We start from the raw sequence: 13962 nt of genomic DNA on the forward strand, positions 1-13962 counted from the left end.
AAAAGTAGCTTTGTGCTCAATGATTTAAAAAATAAATGAAAGAGCAGCGCCCATCTGATCTCCATCTACTCCATAATGCGAGGCTCCGTCTGAAGCGCCAGCCCGGTGCGGGACTATCCAGTGTAGGTGATATGGAGATCAAATGGCCTGCCAGCCAGCCAAGGCGACCTGTGGCAGCCAGCGCCACCCCCAGCCGCCTGTTGAAAGGAGACACAATCCCGATAAATGTATTCCTGTCAACATTGCTGCGATGCCTTTTTAATACAGCCCCTGGAGGATTCAGGGCAAGAACAGCCTGAGTCAAACTCCATTTCTCTGGGCTGAAAGAGAGATGTGACAACAGCCCCGTGCAGGTCAGGGACAGTCATGGACTGTCTGGTAGCATGCAGCTATGGAGGACGGATAAAGGCTGTTAATGGTTTTTGTTTTTATTTATATTGTTTTAACACGGCTGAGTAAACCCAAACCAGCCTGAACAGAGCGGAGCGTTACCTTTCAAGCTCAAACTCCATCAGTTATTACAGTTTGATTGCTGAAGAGAAGAATAAACTGGGCCAGTGGTTTTCAGGAACAGGTGTGGAAAGAGCAATTTAGGCTGCGGTCACACTTCCAGCACAGTTGGGTAACTTCAGTCTGAGCCCCAGTGCAAAAGTCGGCTATGTTGCATTCTGGGTCAGTTTGCAAATATCATGCACATTTAGCTGGGATATCCTGTAAAATCCTCGGTCAGGGTCCAGCCTGGGGACTCTGTCATTGATCACAAGAAGCATGTTTGTTGGACAGTTGTGGTAACCCTCCATCCTGCTGGTTAAAGATTGAAAAACAAGAATCATGATCATCCAGCCCATACTCACCCAGAAAACGACCGTATGGGTCGATTATGCAAGCAGCTCATAACGACCCACAATTACGTTTCCTGTTACAGTATGCGGCGACCTCTCGTAGCTGAAGTTATTATCGCGAGAGCAAACAAGGAAGTGAGGTGACAAAGTATAAGAGCGCCATATTCCGTGTAAGGAGGCAGGTTGGGGTGGTGGATGGGTCAAACAAATAGAACTTTCACTCAGGAAACCGGGGTTCGTGTGAAACCAAAAGTCACCTGTCATTTTTAAATTAACCGAGTTTTAGTCCCTGACGCAATGACATCCTTGACGTCATGTTACGTCCTCATTTTGCAGTTTTATGTGACTCATTTTAAGCTAACCCCTGATATTTTCCTGACCTAAATTACAGTATGAATGGAACTGTGTCCATGCGACCAGTACAAGTCCACAACTCCACACGGAAAAGCAGAAAGTACTGTATGTCCAAACCTTAGTATTTTGTGACTTGGATTTTGATCATGCATAGGTTTTAATATTTAATGTTAATACGTTTATTTTTCTCTCTTGGGCTTCCACGTTGATTCTCTAGCCATGCAGATGCTGTAGTTTTAGTTTTATCTGCTTAGGTTTTGAGATATCTGTCTCTGAGATTCTGCCACCAGCATTATACAATACAGATGAGTAAAATGTCATTTTCTCATGCTCACAGCATTTAAAAAGTACAAGCAATTCAAAAATGACATAATTTTGTCTTTCCAGAAACAGTATTGGATAGTAGATCAGATCATGTGGCAATACTGCATGCTCCATACTCTGAGCTGCTTTCAGACTATGGGATGCTTTAGTTTCAAAAAGCCATCCATCCTTCAAGAAGCCGTCCGAAGGTCCTTCACCTGGTGGCCGATAATCGAATGTTCTCGCTGTCATGCCCCGACATTACAGTAGCACAGCTTTCATGATGGGCCATCCATCGATTTTATGTCAGGTTGGAAACAATAAGAAATTGATTATGAAAGCCCCTCAGACCTTTTTAAGTTCAGCTAATCGTATAACTTGCTTTATAGGGTTTCTAGCTAGTTAATAGAAACCGCTCGGCCGTAGTTTGAGAAGCAAAAGGTTTAAGTTTTGTGAGGGTTAGCGGTGCAAGCAGCTCGTAGGAACTTAAGGTGGCTCACAACTTTTGGGGCAAGTGCAGGTCAACTGTATCCTTCCCTGCTCTCTGTCTTGATTTGGCCCTCGACATTTATCGACATCTAAAAGGTTATATTTGAGGGCGGAATATTGAGCCTTGCAGACAGCAAAAAAGCAGGGCAACGAGGTTGGAAGAAGGGAGGAAGGGAGGAAGGAAGCCTCCCGGTGGACAAGACTTCCCTTCATGTTAACTTGTCTGGGTGAGAATGTCACGCCTTTTTATCGCCCAGTTGCTCACACATACAATCACAGAAAATATAAGGCATGTGTGTATATATATTGCGCACTAGACTCTGATTCAGGACATTCCTGCCTGATTACAGCTGAAAAAGTGTGTTGTTGTACTGTTTAATGATTTTTTTGTGTGTAAATTAATTATTTATTTAAAAGGCAGTAATTGAATAGGCTTGGTGGGCTCTGCCTTGTAAAAGAGATGCTATAAATATAATTATTTCATTGGGTTTTAATGGAAGGTTTCAGTGTAACATAATGATTGCTGTTGTTTTAGAGATTCTGTTGCTTCTGCAGGGAGTTGCTCCTGAGGCTTATTACTTCAACTTTTAGACACAAACTGGTCCCATGTGATGTCATTTCTTTCTCCTTTTTTATCTTTCATCCTTTTAATGCATTGTATTTTTCATATCAATTTGTTATTTCCTCCTAGTCTTCATTACATACAGTAAATGATAAAATAAAAAGTTCCTTTTAAGCCACTGTCTGTTTCGGTCTTTTCATAGTAGCAGGAATTATGATAGTGAAAGTCAGTTTAACACATGAGCTCCTGCACACAGTTTGTCTGAAAAAAAAATGTCTTTAAGAACACACAGCTTTAGCATTAGGTGCTCTCCGGGGTGTTTGCTCTGTGTGAGATCAAAGCGGGCTGCAGAGTCGGTGCACATTACAGCCGACTGCCAGGTTTGGTCTGCTGCCAGTGGGCTACTTTGCAGCAGCTGAGCAGTGGCAGTTTGCTTTTAGAGGGGTTTTCGTTATTGTAAATCACTGACAGTCCATATCGATAATCACACCCATCAGATTTCTAGGAAAAAACTTCAGTGAAGCCCTTCAACTATTCTGTACGTACCCCCGTCACTGCACGTGTGCTGCTACAGCAGTGAAGGCCGCTGGGAATTACAATTAGACGTTAAAAAAGGGAAAATCACATAGTGTTAGACTTTCTTATAGAGGTATACTGTAACATATTTTATTGTAATGTAATATTTTCCTGTATATGTACTTTGCTAATTAATCAACAGAAAAAGTACTTACACCACTTGTTACATTACTTTCGTTACTCTGTCATCAGCTACGTCAGCTGTGCCTTAAACAACTCTAAAGCCTCCACAGCCTCATGTTAAATCTTCTGTATTTTAACACATGTAGAAATAAATAATGATACATTAAGCAGTCAACCTTTTCTTTTCTTCCCGTTCGAAGTATGTCTCACTGGCAATCAACAGCTAACATTAGCTTAGCCCCGGTAACTGCACACCGCTGGGGTTCACGCACACCCTCCAACTCTGAACAAAACCAGGTTATCCTGATGGTAGGCGGACTAGTGGCTAACATTAGCAAGCCAACTGAGAACACACAGCGCATAAAAAAGACAACTTTGGAATTAGCAGGAGTCAAATTTCTCCTCTTATGGCAGAGGCTGACACCCTAACACCTCCAGCCCCGCGTCAAGCAGTGAAATTTATTAATTTAATAATGTATTATATATTAGACTGAGCAATATAGCACACAATAAGCAGCCTGCATCTCACCTCTGTAGCTATCCTCTGAAGTTCACCGTCCCAGTGTGTGCCCTCTCTCTGCTGCCCATTGGTTCTGTTCTACACAGTCGATGGAGAGAGACGCCCAGAGGCAAAATTATATTGATTGATTGAAAGTGTTTATTTCGAATAAATAAAGAACAGAAACAGCAGATAAGAAATAACAAGACGATAAATGAATAATAATAATAATTACAACAAAGAAAATTGTGAACACTTGACGATCTGTTTACACATCTGAAAAGGTTTGAGAAGAAGTATAAACCTATTTAATCCCATCCCGTGTCTGCAAATCAATGATTGTAAAAACTACCCGCTTTCCAATTGCTATTTACTCCCTCATACCTAAAAATCTACTTCAAATTGACATCATTTATTTACAAAAAGAGGAACATAAACGAGGAAAGAATACATTTCAATTCAACATCATATGATTTAGGTGTCTATTGTGTATAGCCACAGATATCATATGGTAATATCATTCATGTATTTCTGACATTAACATAGCTAACAATAGAAGAATAACACATATTTTGCCACACTGTCTATGAACTGCTGCATTATTTCTTCTGGACAAATGTCCACATGAGGCATGATAAGGTAGATCATTCCCAGAAAAAAACAGAAATGGTTATCCTCTACAGTAGCTCCAGCTTCTCCCATAGTAGCAGGATCAAACTGGGAGCAGCGTGTCCTTGTGTGTTCACAGCACGGCTGTGGAAGTTCCACATGGCTGTGCCGGCCCTGGGGAGTCTGTGTGCCACCACGCGGTCCAGCACACTGCTTCTTTTGGGAGATCTTGAGAAGAAGACGGACAATTCTGCCAAGTCGGGGGGGGGGGGAACGGACTGAACTTTGATATGTATGATGTCACCTGCCGCATGCTGAGGTCCAGCCGGTGAGCATAACAGTGGACGTGTATTATATGTATAGCTGTCCACTGCTCCTAATACTTAGGATGGGTTAAAACGCAGAAATAGAAATGTGCTACATTGGACTTTGTGTATGTGATTATTAAGAATAAGGTTTGTTTGTTTTATAATATGCAATTTCATAATTATCCTGCATCCTTCTTCTGCACACCATATTTAGCGTTACATAGTGTGGTATCAAATAAAGCTCAAATGTGCTGAGATATTATGAGCACTGTGTTAGTGACCTAAGTTTAATGATTTTTCTCTCAGCGGAGTGATGTGTTGAAGAGGATGTTCTATTTGATTCTGTAATTGGGGGCTGAGTGGGATCAATGAATTTATGTGTAGTGTTGGAGCCCCTCAGATGGACTCGGACCTTTACTTGCCAACTCACATCTATTTACTTTATCTAACATGTTACCTAAACGTACTCCTTATAAGCCTGCTTAAGCAAGAGCAGAGTGCATATTGGCAGTGTATTCTCCAGAGTTTCCATGGAGTCTAAATTGATGCTGAAAACTTGATATAATAAAACCTTTATGATCGAGTACAGTGTCAGCGGAGTTCCTTTTCCACACACCTGCAACACAGCATCGCAAATAAAGATACCACAAAATCGATTAGTTTTGTTAGGGCGTTCACAAATGTAAGTTGGCGTTAGCTTATCGGTGTTGCCAGATCTCGCGAGAGTTTGGTTCTGAGACAGAAACCGGTCTTTCTCCTAATGGGTCTGTCTGAAAAATGCCATTTTAGTTTCAAATTGTTTGGGAGGATTTGTGGAAAAATAGGTCCAATGTTTGTTTTGGTGACTGAACCACCATCTGCATGTTCACCTTTTATATCACTTTCACACAATAACAAGCACACGTTCAGCCTGCTTCTGACTATTCATAGTCATGGACAAACATTTGGCTGTTCTGCCTGTTCAAACAGGAGCAGAGTCTACAACTGTCACTTCTAAACCACAGAATTATACAAGCCCTAGTACTCTACTGCTGATTGTATTCAAATCTTTGCCATTTCTACATGGTGGATGGAACAGACAAGCGTTATTTTTACATTTTATTTTTTATTATTTATTTTACCTTTATTTAAACAGGAAAAGACTCATTGAGATTCAAAATCTCTTTTTCAAGAGTGTCCTGGCCAAAATAGAATTTTTATATGCTATAGAATTTCATTCCTGTTTTTACATTATGAAAATTACAAACGCAAATGCTAATACTACCAAATAAATGAAACCCAAATTTGTTTGAGTCCTTATTGTCGTTCAAATTTATTCAACCCTCAAAAGAAGGAAGGACATTGTGATCTTCTGAATATGAAAACTCAAGTTTGATTAAAGGTCACAAAGAACATTACAATCCCAAATATGTACTTGTGCTCAGAATAATATTTTCAGAGGGAGCGGAAGAAGCTTTGGATTCATAGCACGTCGATTTTTTATTTGAATTTAATAACCAAATAAGTCTAGGTGAAGACATGGCTGCTCATGACCTTCAGTTGATTTTTAAATCTTTTATGAAGCTGTTGCAGCTTTGACAGCTTTGTGTTCTTTGTTTTGAAATTCTAAACCCACTTCTATGCCGAGTTCTGAGGAACTCGCTTTCTCTCAAAAATCCTTAATTGCCTACAGCAACAGGGCTGTCACAAGTTATATTTGAGACTGCTAATGATTAGCTCGGAATAATCACAGCCTCTTGGGACTTTTTATGTTGCAAACCAGGAACGATGCCATATAAAATAGCCTAATTAGGGACATGATTGAGTATTCAAACTGTAAAAAATATTGCTGGCTCACCCTTACAGCTGAACGATTTTATTATTTGTATTATGTATAAATAAATGTTAATTTACTGTAGCTACTGAGTTGTTCTATACAGTGATTATAAAATACCATGTAGCAGCTTTTATACGTATCATTCCGTCACTTCTGTCCAAACATTTTCCCCATTTCCAGTCCGTGAGAATGAATATAAACCCATTCTGTTTCAAGACAAAGAAGAAATCAGCAAAGAAATCTATTTATTCCATAAAAAACTATGTTCCAACTTAAAGAAGATTAGACTTACTCTCTGGAGTTCAACCGTCTGAGTTGTAATCAACACCCCTCCAAACCAAACATCCCCACATCTCATTTCAGCAAATGATGTGCTGACAAATAATACACAGGGTACAAATGCATTTACACATAAATTAAACCCTAAACCCGGCGCTGGCTGCACAGAAACACTGTTATGAGCCAATAATTTAGACTAATGACTGCAATAAAAGCAGGGTTACTGTAAAACAAAGTAATGGGATATAATTTGCCTATAGCATGTGTTCCCAACATCCTGACAGACACCAGCATCAGTCTTGTGTGTTTATTTCCTTAACAGCTCACAGTATACTGTAATGTGCGACAGACAAGATGAAATACATTAAATTACTTGCTATACGTTTCTCCGTTCTCACTCCCAACTCGTAAAATACGGATGCTTGGTCAGTGCCTCTTAGCGTCAGATACGACGCAATAAGCACCCCTCAGCTTGTGTATGGAACACACCGGGCAGAGCAGCAGCCCCGCGGCGCTTGAAGATGATGTAGTATTAAGAGCGTGCCACTGAAACGTTCATTTTATAACCAACTGTCGCGTTCTTCTAAACTCTCTCTTCTCAAATCCCGAGTCCTCTTTATCCGAGACAAGACAGAGTAAAAATGCGGTCAATTCCGAGACCGTAACCTTCGAAAAGTGGTGTTGAGATCGATTTCTATGGAGTTATATTCCTATCTTTATTCAAGAGCGTATTCTTTCAATTTGAGAGTATTTCTCACTGATGTTAGGTTCAGATTTTGTAATAATTTCCCTCAAAACCTTGCTCTCACACTCAAATAGTCACTGCTCACGCTTGGATTTGCTCTGCTTGTGCTCAAACTTTCTGCTTGGACTTAGATATGTTATTCTGTGGACAGATTTTCTGCTCTCAGCTTTGGCCCTTCTCCTCGCACTCAGCCTGATTCTGCGCACTTACAAATCTTCTCCTCTCGGATCTCTCCTGCGCGCTCGGATTTTTTAGTGTTACAATCCTATCAAAATTCCCCAACCAATAGAATGCCAGGTGTAGTGTTGACCAATGAAATGATCCCTGCCCCGTTGAGGGTACGTTTGTTTTACGTTAGAACGTCTGTTGCGGACAACTGTAACCGAGTTTATTTACCTCCGTTGTCCATTGCTTTATTATTAGTATATGTCAACAATGTGCACAGAATGGTCGACGCTCTTTCACCTGCACCCATCAGGAAACGGGAGAAAGCTTTGAAGTGGGACATATCAAGTTACGTCCACAACTGTGAGGGTGAGTAACATAAATTAAGCACGTAGCATATGGTGCTAGCATATAGCCTAGCTTGATGTCCATAAACAAATATATTTTCTTTATAGTTTAGCTAGATTGAACGACATATGACTGACAGTATGTGTGTATTTAATGACCCCACTTTTTATTTTTTCCTCGTTTGGTTAACCATGTTCCTGGGGATTTGGCTAATTTCAGAGATGTTAGAGGCAATAGTAAAACCTAAACTGCAATATAACTGAAAAACAAAAGAAACTGGATTGTTTGTATCAGTTTTTACATCACTGTTGTATGTTTTTCAGATATTGTTCTAAATTCTTATAATAGTATAAAAATAAAATTCATATCAGTCTGTATAGAAAGTTGTAAGTACAATTCCACTCCTATAATAAAACACTATTTAAAATAGCAGTTATTTATTTTTACCCTAATGAAATCAATACAAAGCAAACTGAACAGAAAGAACAAGTATTGTGTTTCAGTTTCTCTTCTTCCAGGTGGGGCTGAAGTACCCCCGTTGAGCTGCATCACAGCTGCACCATGTGCATGGACCAGTGTTGCACAACCACACTACTGTTGTTCCAGTCAGTACATTACTCAAAATCCCATTGGTTCCCCCTGTACTCACCTGTGTTCAGAGGGCAGGCAGCAGTGGCACAAACCAAGAACGTTGGCAAGTCTGATAATAATGTAATTGTAATTAAAATACAACTACACACACATTATGCAATATACACTTCTCATTTATTTATCTTGCTTAAATTCACAGGGTGCACAACAAGGCCCGGGAGAGAAAATTACCGTGATGTCTACAAAACCAAAGCAGAGAAGGTAAGGTAAGATAGTAATGATGTTAAAGAAAGCTATGTACACCTAATATATTATGTGTTGATGTCTATGAATTTGTCTTAAATAGGAGCACACTATACAAAGACAACAGTGGAGAGTTGCTGGATCTGTCTGTCCTCAAAGTGCCAGAGATCTACAAGGACTTCACCCGTTTCTGCACCATCACCTGCATAATCCAAGTGATAAAGAAGAGAACTATTGTGTTCTCTGCTTGCATGAATAGGTGCCTGTAATGTCTGCCAACATATACAATCAATAAATGTTGCTAAGTATCACTGATATTTCTTAAATCATTGCAGTTTTTCAGCACAATAAGATACAGATTATTAAAGCCATGTTCATATTTGCAACAAATTAAAACCCTGATCAAGGCAAATAGGTTTTTCATGTTCTGTAACCTTTATAAAAAAAAACTAAAAAAAAAACGTACAATTAAATTTACCAGAGCGGACACTTGCAGGTTGTTAAATGGCTTTAATTTACCTTGTCAAAACAATTCATAAACTGCACAATATTTGACACAAAACCTAAAAAGCATATGGTTCATACTACTGTGAAGCAGTACACTTTTCATGTTTGATTTACTGTAGCAGGAACATTGATATTGGCAAACAGATGACCCAGGTACAGGGGAGTTTGTGAGCAGGGTTATGATATGAACTAAAATAAAGATAAGATAAGCCTGGTGTTCACAAGAGGGATTATTCAGGTATTGCAACACAAATTAAGAATAATTACATTAAATAGGAGGTATATACAAATAGTAGAATATAAATTAACTATATAAGAGCAATTAAGGCAAAGTTATGAGGTAGTGGCAAGCTAAAGTGACGTATAATCAATAGCAGGGAGTCAAGTCAACAGTGTACACCAGAATAATATATAATGTGATTAAGTAATGATACTTTGTGTTGTCTGTAGACTACTAATATAACAAAACAGAAAAATAGTAGTGTATGATGCAGTATGGAGAAAAACCAAGGCCCATATGACCCCAAGAGACTTTAAGTGCAGCTGTTGATGATGTTTACTACAAACAAAACTCTCAGATGGTTGTAGTCTGTAGCCAGCCATACAGTAGGTAGATCTGGAGCAGCAGGGTGACTTCTAGCTTTCATGGGTTGGTGATAAGACACTGTGCTGCTATGATGCAGCAGCTCAACAGTGGTCGAGCCCTTCAGGCCCAACTGTTCAATTTTCTTTGCGTTAATTAAAATAATAACCACCATTTAAGGAGCAAATAAGAAGACATCATTTCTAGATCTGTTTTTATTATAGTGGTGAAAATGTACTTAACACTACAACGTTTTATACAGACTGATTTGAATCCATCATTTTCAGACTAATGTTATATGAAGGAATAAAGACTAAATTCTGATGAACAACACAACACTGATGCAAAAAGTGATACAAACAATCCAGTTTCTTCTGTTCTTTCAGTTATATTACAGTTTAGGTTTTACTATTGGCTCTAACATGAAATTAGCCAAATCCCCAGGAACATGGTTAACCAAACGAGGAGAAATACAAAGTGGGGTCATTAAATACCAGTTGTAAATACACACATACTGTCAGTCATATGTCGTTCAATCTAGCTAAACTATAAAGAAAATATATTTGTTTATGGACATCAAGCTAGGCTATATGCTAGCACCATATGCTACGTGCTTAATTTATGTTACTCACCCTCACAGTTGTGGACATAACTTGATATGTCCCACTTCAAAGCTTTCTCCCGTTTCCTGATGGATGCAGGTGAAAGAGCGTCGACCATTCTGTGCACATTATTGACATATACTAATAATAAAGCGAAGGACGGTAAATAAACTCGGTTACAGTTGTCCTCAACAGACGTAACGTAAAACAAACGTACCCTCAACGGGGCAGGGATCATTTCATTGGTCAACACTACACCTGGCATTCTATTGGTTGGGGAATTTTGATAGGATTGTAACACAAAAAAATCCGAGCGCACAGGAGAGATCCGAGAGGAGAAGATTTGTAAGTGCGCAGAATCAGCCTGAGTGCGAGGAGAAGGGCCAAAGCTGAGAGCAGAAAATCTGTCCACAGAATAACATATGAGTCCAAGCAGAAAGTTTGAGCACAAGCAGAGCAAATCCAAGCGTGAGCAGTGACTATTTGAGTGTGAGAGCAAGGTTTTGAGGGAAATTATTACAAAATCTGAACCTAATATCAGTGAGAAATACTCTCAAATTGAAAGAATGCGCTCTTGAATAAAGATAGGAATATAACTCCATACATTTTGAGCACTACAACACTGTTACATAGACAATGGATGGGAAGCATGGAAATTACGCTCTCTGTGGACACGTACCTTTACAGTTGTTTTATGTTACTAAAGTTCAGTTTTTAGGTAACATGACAACAACTGAGGAGGAAGACCATGGCATAAAAGCTCAGCAAAAAGCTAGTAAGTGGTCCTTGAGTCAACAATATTGAGTCCAAAAGTAGTACACTGTTGCAAGTAAGAGGGTAAAACATTACACATTTCTGGCAGTGGTGTGGATATTAACAGCTTGGAATCACACAGAGTAGTGACTGGCTGTCTGAAGTGCATTGACACCAGACAGTACTTGAAGCTCAGCTCTGTAAGTGAGAGCCCAAAGTATGTTTTGTCAGCTAAACAGGAGATAATTTAGTGGTGTGAGATTCCAAGTCCACTGGGTCACTGTGAAGCTTTTCTGCTGCTCCTCTAATGAAACTGTAAACTGACCCCTGGGGATCTCCCGCCACGTCCATTGATTGCAATTTTAGCTCCCATGCAACTGTAGGCTACTGTAGATGATTCACTTTGGCCATGTATTGATGATGTGCTTGACTGTGACAAAAATACATTTAAAAAAGCACAAGGTTTGTTGGAGTCGTGTCAGCAGTGGGCTGAGGTGCAAACCTGCAAATCACAGCGGTGCCTTCACTTCCTTTTCACTCTGCCAAAAGGTTAATGCGTTTTCCTAAAGCAGCCGTGTGCTGGAATATTTCTCAAACTTTTTGCAACGAGTTAAAGCGTCCGACGGCAGATCAGTTTCGGATCTCCTCTCCAGACCATATGTTGCAACATATGTTTCACAGGCTTCTTAATAACAGTTCTTTGTGTTTGAATGCTGTCATCTTATCGATGTCATTTATTCTCAGTACATGAGATTATTTATAACTGTCGGTGACAGTTGCATAAATTAGAGCAAATTGTATTCCTGTTAATGGATCTAATACATTAATAAACTTGAGTGTACATGTACAATACATGTTAACACATCGTCTTTTGTAAGCATGTGTGTGGCTCAAATTTGGTCAAACACACTATTTCCAGCAGCAAGTCTCAGATAAACCCACTGTATGCTGCCAGCCTAGCAGCAAATAGCAGACCACAAAGTACATAAGTACATAATGGAGCATTTAGTTGCTAAAGAGCCAGATGATTCCCTAAAGAGCTGGTGGAGACCAAAACAGAGCTAATAGAGTGAATATTGAACTACAGTTGCTTTCACACTAGAGCTGTTTGGTCCGTTTAAAACAAACCCTGGAGCGGATCAAAACAACCAAACTCTGATCAGCTTGAAAACAGGGGTCTCGGTTCGCTTCCAAGAAATATTAGAAACACTAAAGCAAAACCAGAAACCCCAAGATGTTACATATTTGGTGTGGCTCCTTTATTTCTGAGACAAGGAAGCGTTGGCAAGTTTCACTCAGAGTTTCTGCCCAATAAACAAGCAACATTTCAGACCGTATGATATTTGTTTACAATATTCTGTGTGTTTGAAGAAATGCAGTCTGAACGCAAACCAAATGAAAAATGCAACGATGTTGCAACTTCACCCCTGAATCGCACCAAGTCCACCGAACTATAGGTGTGAAAGCGCCCATACATTTATCCAGAGACACGACTCTAAATGAATGCTAATGTTGCTCTGTGCTTGCTGGATGTTTAAAAGCTACTGAGGTGATAAAGCATTTCCCACCTATTCCTCTCATTAACAGCTGTCCTTTCATCCACTAAAAGCTACCTCACCATCAAACCGCTCCTTTCAAAGTGCCATTCTAGAATCTGTATCAGATGGATTTTTTTTTGGATGGAAGATGCTGCTTCAGGAAATCATTTGTTTCCTTTTTGCAATCCACCCCTCCATAGGACCTTCACATGCCCAGCAAAGGCAATCGTTAAGAGCTTCTTTTTTTCTGGTGCCATTAAGGTCTAATATATCAGTTGTGCAGTCAATTGTACTTGACAGGCAGCTTCTTGAACTTGAACCGGGTCATCTGGTGACAGATAACATGGCCTGTTTGTTCAATTTCCTCCTCTGCAATGGCATTGCTCTGATGTGAGTTATTATAAATCACTGTGGATGCGTTCATCATGTATCTTGTCAGCGGCGGGGAGAGTGGTGCAGTGCTTTTGTGTGTGTGTGTGTGAAAGGGAGAAAGCGATGGTACAGTATGTGAAAAGGAAAAATGAGAGAGGACAAATAGCACAGGTAACTTCAGCATGTGTGCCATTTATTTCAGTTTGTGTGCGCATTCAGTCAGTGTTCCTGAGTCCATTTCTGCTGTGTACTTACATCTGGGTGGGTGTGAACTTGTGCATCTGGTGAAAGCGCACAAAGCCCAGGTCACCCCTGGGGCCCTTGACAGGCCTCTGGTGCATGGCTTTAATGTGACACAGAGATAATGAAGCTCTAACCCCCCCCGCCCATAGTGGACAGCCGATACTGGGGGAGGATGGCAGATTACTTGGCAACGCTGTCCTCATTCTTCAGCCACACTGCAGGGGACAACAACTTCCCCTCTAATATTACAGGTAATATCACAGCCAGTGTGTGCTGCTTTGATCTAAAGGTAATAATCACTGCCATTTTCATATCAATTTGTTTTACGCTGCTCCAGGCTGTATCAGCTTTGTTTGTTATCAAGACCATTGACTGCATGTTTCTTCTTCTTCCTCGTCTCTGTTAAGCATTTACTAATTATATATACATATACACACACACACATATATACATATATATACATACACACATATATATATACATATATACACATACATATACACATATATATA

The sequence above is a fragment of the Sander vitreus genome, chromosome 23, assembly GCF_031162955.1.
Source record: "Sander vitreus isolate 19-12246 chromosome 23, sanVit1, whole genome shotgun sequence".
NCBI classification, from domain to species: Eukaryota; Metazoa; Chordata; class Actinopteri; order Perciformes; family Percidae; genus Sander; species Sander vitreus.